The sequence below is a fragment of the Chinchilla lanigera genome, unplaced genomic scaffold, assembly GCF_000276665.1.
Source record: "Chinchilla lanigera isolate Chin_1 unplaced genomic scaffold, ChiLan1.0 scaffold00008, whole genome shotgun sequence".
Lineage (NCBI taxonomy): Eukaryota > Metazoa > Chordata > Mammalia > Rodentia > Chinchillidae > Chinchilla > Chinchilla lanigera.
Genome location: NW_004955409.1, coordinates 23,258,489 through 23,268,151, shown reverse-complemented (window position 1 = coordinate 23,268,151; position 9,663 = coordinate 23,258,489). Strand labels below are relative to the sequence as shown.

The window sequence follows — 9,663 nt, the reverse complement described above, 5'->3', positions numbered from 1 at the left end:
AGAAAACAGGGAACACTGGTCGAATTTTATAAAATTAAAGAACATGAAGGGGCCTTGGGGTAAACACGATCAGTCTCCTAAACTTATAGAGAAGGGACACAGGGTTGAAGTCGCAACTTAAATTACGTTTTTAGTGGCTGAATTAAGACCAGTCATGGCAAGTGAATTTCATGTTCCTAGAAGTTACAGGCTTCAAAGTTACTTTGAGTTTAGGAAATAATGACTAATGCTATGGTAGATATATCTCTATCTATCTCTATCTCTATCTATATCTATATATAGCATATATTCATATGTATCTCAAAACTCTTTAATATTTCCTTTTTCCTATCTCTTTCTACCCTCCCACCTCTTTTTTTCCCGTTCCTTCTTTTACCCTTAAAATATATGTAAATCTAAAAAAAGTAGAAAAGCAAAAAATCCAAACTTTGTAATTAAATAAAACTAGGTTTCCCCCCTGTACAGTTCAAAGAGTGTTTGTGAGAAATCTGAGAATTCATGTGGGAGTTAAGCACTAATTTCCATATATAGAAATTCCATCTGTAGAAACCCACTTAAGTCAAAAGTAAAGGTAATGGGAAGATAAGATTTCTTTACAACAGATTTTCAAAACTGACTTCAAACAGGGGACCCACACCATATATTGATTTCTTAGAGTCTCAAAAGACAAAGCCCACTGAATTAATTTACTGCTCTGTATCCTGTGGTCTTAGGAAGTACTTAGCTATATTTTTCCTGTGAGTAAACTCTGCCTGGAAATTACTTTTGGAATTAACCACATCATCTCATTCCAGTCACTAGGGTGTCATTCAGTAAATTACTTCTTTATTGCTCCTTAGTGGCGAAAAGAAGGAAACCAAGAGTGGTGGTAATTTGTTAGAAAAAAGACAGCTCCATATTGCAAGTATTTCAGCAAAGTAATTCCATGTTTTTAGATCTCTTCTACTTTTTTTTTTTTTTTTTCAGGAAACATCTGTTGAGCACCTATTACAGAGAAGTATTTTAACTGGGCAATGGAGAGACAAGATTAATAAAGTCATCCCTGACTACAAAAATTAAGTTTAGTGAGAGTAGCAAGTGACAATTAATTATGGTGTATTTTCTTGGAAGGAGCATGTGCTGTATTACCTGAATAGAACAGGCTTGTGGTAGGGGGAGAGTGGCAGATGCAATAACAGGTGGCCACAGCGCAGAGTGGTGGTAGTGGAGGTGCAGGTGGTGGTGGCAGTGCCGGGGTGGAGAGATAGTGGAGAAGGTGAGGATGGTTGGGGTGGAGGTCACAGTAAGCTTTTCAGAGAGAGTAATTATTGAGTTGAGTCCTGAGAGATAAATGGGAATTAGCCAAATGAGAGAAGAACATGTTCCCAAACATAATACAATGTATTTTATTTGAAAGTTTCCACTTAGTTAACAGGAGAGCAATTCAGAGAGATTCTTCAAGGTCTTCTTTCAGAAGCTTGGCTCCGCTCTCCTGCTGTGCGGTTTGCATCTCATACACACATCATCTCATCTCCCTGCACATTTGTAATGTATTCTGGCAGAGGATGCTTTTGGCCTCATGTCAGGGTTTGATTCAAAGCAACACCTTCTCCATCGCCTTTGCTATAGCAAGAAGTATGCTATGCGTCATCAGACCGCCTGGTAACATTGACACTTTTATATATCCCTGAGATATAATTTCTGTATCTGAAAGGCCAAAAAGTTTGTAGAGCAAGTTTTTGGAGAAATAAGCAAAATAAAGACAACCTGTTAAATTTTCCAGTGTCGGTGCACATAAGGAAAAATGGTATTCTGGGGACTAAGGTCAGCGAGGTGAGAAAAATGATGCATGAGGCTGTCGCATAAATCTCATTGGTGTCCTATAGCTTTTAATCTGCTTCACGTCAGTAGGGATTTAAAATGCCTGTCCACCAGGCATGGGTCAGTCAGGATATTCCTTCAGGGAGCCTCAGAAAAAATGTAGATCTTTTTTTTTATATCTTTCTTGCCATGTAGATCTAAAAATCATGATGTCATTCATTTTTAAAAATAAGCTATGTCACTGGTTTTTAATTTTAATTTCTAACTGATACATAAAACATAAAATTGTAATGGGGTTTTATGTAATGTTATGCAGTGTCTGTGTGTATATTTATATCTTCTAAAACATTTACCATTTCTTTATGATGAAAGCTTTCAGACTATTTTCTTCTAGCTTTTTGAAATGTACAGGACATTATTGTTACTTATAGCCCACGGGATTATTCTTGATACTGAGACACAGCAGTGGCCTCTGTTCAACTCACACGTTCACTTCAGCTCTCCTTAAAATCAATTTTATTTCAGTGCCTGCCAGCATATTTTATGTTTGACTGATACTTTCTTTAATTATATCTATATCTATCTATATTGATACATGGATATATCTATATATTTTCCACAGAACTCAAGGTTATAGAAACACTTTTGTAGTATTGACTGTGATTGAAATGATGCATGTTCATGCAGATAGTGGTACGATGCATCCTAACTTTAACATCTCTTATTTGGTAAGTGCTTATTATAAGCCAGACATCATCTTTCCATGAGGAGGAATTTCACACTTGCAACACACTTACTGGGTGTGTATTATCATTTCACAAAGAACACCCATGTTTGGAAAGGTAAGAGAATTTTTGAACATCACCTACTAAAAAGTAGGAAAAGAAGAATTTGAATTCAAAGCCAGTTTCCTTTGTGCTACATTGAACGAATTTTAATCTTTCATAGATGCATATGAACAGAAATTTTCTGTCTTCACTGTGTTTGAACTATGGATGCCTTCTAAATGTGAAGCCGATAAATTAGATCTTTCCAAGATATTTAGATATATGACTGAAGAATGGAAAGTTTGAAAACAGTAATGCAGAAGACTATATTGTAGATGGTAGAAATTTTACAGAAATGGAACTTGAACTAAAGTCTTAAAGATATATTAGATACACTGATGACAAAAAGGAATATATTTCATAAAGAGGGATATTATTTGAAGGAAATGTCACAGATATGGATATTTATAAAGAGTAATGATAGCTGATTTTTCAGTGCTTATAATTTAAAACATTGCCAGGACCAAGGTAGAAAGTCGGGGCTGAGCACCTAGTGAGGAGATGGTGTAAAGACAAATATCATACTTAACATTTTATTGAGATGAACTGTGAAAACAATGACTTCTCCTCACTTCATATAGAAAAAAATCCCAGAATGTCCTTGTAATGGTTGCATTTCAATAGACAGTTCCCACATCTATGCATGCAAGAACATCAATAATGTTCAGTAATTTTGGTAGGTAATACTCTGAGATTAATCAGAAGACTGACGTACAAGCCAGTTTGCACCTAACAGCTTTTTCCCTTGTCTTTAGAAAAGCATGGTTCTTCAACCAGAAATCCTGCCAAACATGAGGTTGTAATGTTTTTAACATTGGTAAGCTCTCTATGGGAAAAGGTAAATCAGCTAGCAATTTCCATGAATTTTTACATGATTCTAATAGACTTTTCATTCTAAGTTTTCTTTGGAAACAATGCATTTTTTCCCTCCAAGTCCAGAATGAGAACAAGATGAGTTGCTGTAGTGTGGCAAGTTGAAGCCAGGTGAGCTGGATACAAGTGGAAGATGTGACAGTGCAGCTGTTTGGTGTCCATCAAAGGACTGCATGATATATTAAAGTCTTCACAACAGACTGTCCATTCAGGAGGAAGCAGCAAGACCAGGGTTCGGCTGGTGGTCTGCAGCTTTCTATACTGCATGGTAGCAATTTCTGATTGGTTGGGTGGGATCTATGGTTCACAATGTGTGATTGAAAAGTATAGTGAATGTTTAATTTTTAAAAAAAAAACTCATTATGATGTAAATATGCATTGACATTAGTGCCCCTTCCTTTGAGCACACTTATCCCATTGTTGTTGCCACTTTCTGAAGCAGTTCTGGAAGTCCTCTTTCATGAGTACTATTGGTTGCACTGTTATGGCTGCCTTTAACTCCAGAATTGATTCAAAACATTTACCTTTCCAACAGGGGCTAGTGGCACACTCCTGTAATCTCAGCACTCAGAAGGCTTAGGCAGGAGAATCACTGCAAGTTTGAGGCCAGCCTGGGCTATGTAGTGAGTTCAAGGCCAGCCAGAACAAATAGTGAGACCCTGTCTAAAAACAAAAACAAAAATAAAAAAAACAAGCAAAAAAATGCTTACCTTTCATCATCATTTTGACTTTGGGGAAGAGCCCCAGAAGTCACACAGTGCCAGATCCAGGGAATGAGGACATGTGGTAATGTTCTCACGAGCCTGGATGGTATGCAGCAGCAGCATTCACCATGTTTTTTTAAAATCACATCTGAATAAGACACTCATGAAAGAGAACTTTCAAATTGCTTTAGGAATGGCAAAAATGATGGGATGAGCATGTGCAAAGTGAGAAGGGAGCATTTTGAAGGGGACTAATGTAATAACATTGTAATAATTTTTAAAAATTTAAATACCCCTCTGTTTTTGTAAATTTTTTTTCATTTTTGTAATTTTAAAGAGAAATGAACAAAAATAAATTTATAAATACAAAGACATAAACAAAACAGCCCTAAAACAATTAGATACTAAATTTCAAGCAAGGTGATAGGAAATTAATAATGGTAGTTATATTACATACTGTTATCTGCAAATTCATTACTCAGATAGTTAGATATAAGCATATAAGATTGATCAAACAATTAAACATTAACTGTTCTTTTCAACAAACCAATAGAAATTAGTAGTACAATTATCTTAGCTATCATGTGTGTGTATATATATATATACTTTTCCCCTTCCTTCTTTCTTTCTTTTCTCCTTTCCCTCATCCCAGTTGTTCTTTCCTTTTGAGCAGTTTCTTTCCCTTCCACAATATCTATTGTACCTTTCAGATTTGTAAAATATTTTGAATACATCACCTTGAAAACAGGCTGGTTACATTATTTGTTTATCCTCAGAGCAGAATAAAAATGAGTGTCTTTATTCCAACACCAGGAAAAAATTGTCATTGCCATAGATACTAATATATGAGGTTTTTCCTTTCTTCTGTAGTTTCTATCTCAAACTATCAGGTACTTCTTATTCACTGCTAATGCCAGTTTACACATGGGCAAATTAAAAGTTAGATAAGTAAAAAGTTATTTAGAATTTCAAAATTTAACTGCGGCACTGGGGGAGCATGGAGCTTTTGAGTGTGGATTGCACACTCAGGGTGCACACTTGTCATGGCAGCCCTGTGCTGGGAGCAGTAATATTAGGAAACTTAGCAGTACCAAGATGAGCATTTGGTTACAGAAATTCTTAGAGGATAAAGAAAGAAAGTAGGAAAGAAACCACAGACTTCATCTAACCTATGAGGAAGGTAGCCATGAGCACCAGGTTCCTTTACCAAGGTTGTGGGGAACCCTGCAGACAGGGCATGACTGGATGCCAGCAGAGCTCAGGTTTTGATCTCTTCTAAAGTCCAGGAGGAGCAATTGTGGGGAGTGGAGAAACTGACCCTTCCTACCAGCTGTTAATGTACAAATGGATATCAACCGAGAAGAACATGAACAGTGTGTGTAGAATTTTAATTCTATTCTATGCCCTGTTTGGTCCGTATTTTACTGAATGACTTGGGAAGACATTTGGCAATGGAATATAGGGTGAAGAAGAGGAATAAATTAACCGAAATAAAAACAAAAGTGTTGGTTCTACATTTCAGCCTGCTCCAACTAAAAGGAGTTGTTTAACATAGAGAAAAAGCATGCAAACAAGGCATGGGAATAAGATGTAAAGTATGTATATTTGCTGTAGCACATTTTAAAAAACTATGGGCTTTATTACGATTATGCAAGTAATACACAAGTCAGCAGTACTAAATAGTGCATGTAAAGTGGTGAATTTGTAATTGAGCTACATAGATAAAAGAATAATATCTTAGGGGCTGGGGATTTAGCTCAGCGGCAAAAGCGCCTGCCTGGCAAGCGCAAGGTCGTGAGTTCGGTTCCCGGTACCGGAGAAAAACAAACAAAAAAAAAAGAATAATATCTAGGACAAAGATGGTGATAATGAAATTCAACTCTGTATTCCTCAGACCATATCTGTGGTTGTGTTAAAAAGGATATAAACAAACAAGACTATGATTATTGGAACTGACTAGGAATCAGGTAGGCATTCAAAGCAGAGCACTTTAAAAATGGTAGATAAATGAAATTATTTTGCTTTACAGTGAGTCAAACTTGATGGCTAGATAGAAGGGGAGAAATGAAAGGTGTTTGTGACCATTTGAAGAGTTCTCATGCAGAAGAGTTAGATGAACTAATGGATGAAACTAGACCCAATGGTGACCTTAAGAAGAGGATAGAATCTAGCTCAATGCTATAAGGAACTCTCAATTTTAACTACTTTTAAAAGAATAAGTGAACTGTTTCAGGAAGTAATAAATTCCCTGTTGGTAAAATTTGGATGTGGTGTTATCAAGAAAGGTTAGGTGATAAAGTTAAACCAAAGGTCAGGCCACGACCCTTACAGGTATAAGATGTAACATATTTTAGCTTGTTTCTCATGGACAAAGATGTCTAACTTTACTAGAAGAAAGTTTGGAGCATTAGAGAAAATCTATGTAAACCATTTACTATGTGCTAAAATGCTATGATCATAAAATATAGAATGTATTACAGGAGATACAATCACTAGGCATAGTACTTGAACATACTTCTGATGAGCGAATGGGCCTACTTAGATCTCAATATATCTGCAAGCCTTCAGAAAGGAGGGACTTGGTTAGCACAGTTCTTTTTTTCTTGTATTTTAAAAATAAAAGGAGGAAAACATTAACAGACAGATAACCTTTTACAAAATAGCAAAAGAACAGTACAGACAACAGAGTTACAAAGTGGTAGGAAATTAACAATGTTTGTTGTATTACATATTGATATCTTCAAAGTGGTTTCTCATGAAAACAGATAGAGACATGCAATATTGATCAATCAAGGACTCATTGACAGTTTCTTTCTGCAAGGAAATAAAAGACAGTAGAACAGCTATGTTAACTACCCTGTATATACATACATACAAAATTTCTCCTTCCTTCCCTTCTCTTTTCCCACATCCCAGTTGCTCTTTACCCTTGAATGTCTGAAACCATGGAAGGTAAAAGAGTGAGATTTTGTGAGCATTAATATTCTTAGAGAGTTCCTGGTCAATCATGAATTTTAATATGGCAGAATAATATATAATTTTGAATTTTGATATTCTAAACAAAAATGTGAAAAGAAAATGAAATTTAATCTATCACAAGACTAAAGGAAAATATCTAAAGTCCAATATTGTCTTCTGATAATCTGTTATCTGATGTATCTTTTAGGAACAAGTGTATTTTCTGGACTGGGGCCAACGAATCATTAAAATATCATGGAGATCAATATTCTCAAGCTAGTCAAGTTGAGTAAGATAAATTCCATTTTATAACTGGGAAAAATGGGACTATACCAGAAGTAAATATGTTCAATGCCTTCCACATGTCAATGTTCAATGCCTTCCACATTAGTTGCTTTACATTCTTTCACAGACCTTCAGTAATCTAGCTGAAGTGTTTTCACCCTTACCCAAGTGAGGCACTGAGCTCTATGAAGGCTGAGACTGTGCCTCTTCTATTCATTATATTTATTCCCAGGACTTAGCATTGTGTCTGGTGTATTGGGTATAAAATAAATATTTGTTGCACTAATGTACAGAAGAATGAACAAATGAAAACATTGAATCTCTGGAAGAACAAGGAAACTAGCTGAAGTCAAGCAAAGTTCTATCAGTGGTGGTGATCGCCTCAGACTTGGATCCCTGTGCTAGAACCTCTTCCAAGGGCTGCAGAATCTGCCTGCTTTCCAGGTGCTGTGTATGGTGCTATGACTGATAGTTTATGCATTTTTATGCTGAAAGACCATTGAATAGCTGGCAACTGATGTTGAGTCAATATAAAATAAAATATTTCTGCAGATTTTTATCCTCTCCAGATGCTTGGATTATTTGTGTTTATATTTTAGGAAGCTCATTTTATACAAGTTGATTCCACTATTTTTTACTATATATCAGATATTGACTTTAGAATACTGCACTTCTAGTCATGACAGTAACACATATGTGAGAGAACAAAATTATGCAGACTTGGGTTTAAATTCTGACTACTATATATAATGTAAGTGATATTAAATGAATTTCCTAATGGGAATAATAATCCTCCTATAGGTTCATTTCTTATTTTCCCTTTTATTCAGAATTAATTGGAACAATGTGTACAATTTTGCTTGACATAAGATATTACATGTACTTGACATATATAATACAGACATCAATATATTAAACCATTGCTCATTGAAATTACTGACATATGCTCATCGTATAAAATGCTGAAAGCATAAAGGTATTTAAGATAAAGTAAAAAATTTCCTCCTCAGAGATCACTACAATAGGAATTTGTTATATTCCTTTATCATTTTCCCTCTGTACCTTTTTATCATTTTCCCTCGGTACCTTTTTAAGTAGTTGAGATAGTACTGCATATATAATTTTGTGAATGGCTCTTTTTGTTTTTAGCTCAGCAAGAGACTAATTTGATTAAGAGGTAAAAGCTGAAAAAGTCAGAGTGCTTTCCCTACAAGAGCATTTTGATGCTTTTCACAGACCCTAATGCGCACTTCTTTGTTTTTTAAATTACTTTTGTGCTGAAGGAGAGATGAAGTTGAAATCTTGCTCCCTGGTACATCTGGAAAGCAGTCATTCTGCTCTCTAATTGAAGAATAAATGCCCAGCTTTACTTTGTGCTTTTCCCAGGCCTGTGCTAATCAGGATGCTGCATCTTTGAGCTTTTAGATCATTACTGATGGACATTTTGCTCTGTTTGTTCAATAACCTTTCTTTTTTCCTTTTCGGTGTTTGCTCATTAGTAATGGAAAGGGAAAATAAATCAAAGAACCTGAGTATATATTTATAAGGGCTCAAAACTGTGACTTGTTTGTGAGTTTCTGAAGAACCTCAGAATATTTAATTTGGAAACCAGGTGGGCTTGTAGAGAGGTGAGTGCTGCCTCTGACAAAGGATACACTAATAGTGAAAGATGTTATTTAGCTTTTATTTTTCTGGCCGTGTTTCTCAGATTCTGCTAGTGTCAGGGACTGTGAGGGGTTTATGAGCTGGTGCTTTGGCCCTCACTTTGTCTAAGGAAGGTATTGTCTTGTCAAAATCCCTCTTACTGGTCTCAGTAGAGGACAATAGAGATCCAGGTCAGTCACCAAACTGTCAGGGCAAAGATACTTTGAACTGTAACTACTCTAGAACAATAAATACAAAGCAAATGTCAGTAAGAACTAAAAGCTTTATTCCTGGCAGAGATTTTTAAAAATTTCCTCATTGCTATCATTATCATCATTGCCGTCATAGTCATTGTGATTATCATTATTCAAGTTTAGGATGCATGAATCAGCAGGGAGAAAGTGTTGCTATACCAGATTTTTCTGTCAGGTTGGCAGATGTAACATGTTGTTGGTTCAAATGTTCCAGCTCACACCCCTGGCTCCTATGAATGTGGTATTTGAAAATGGTCTGGTCAGGGTCTGGGGATTTAGCTCAGTGGCACAGCACCTGCCTGGCAAGAGCAAGGTCGA

General features: G+C 35.9%; 1 long non-coding RNA gene across 1 annotated transcript; it reads left to right on the top strand.

Moving 5' to 3' along the window:
- Positions 1 to 288: 288 nt before the first annotated feature.
- Positions 289 to 8,011, top strand: LOC102019251. Its single transcript, XR_259787.2, has 2 exons — positions 289 to 3,768; positions 7,371 to 8,011. It is a non-coding gene; the product is annotated as an uncharacterized LOC102019251 (long non-coding RNA).
- The last annotated feature ends 1,652 nt before the right edge of the window (positions 8,012 to 9,663 follow it).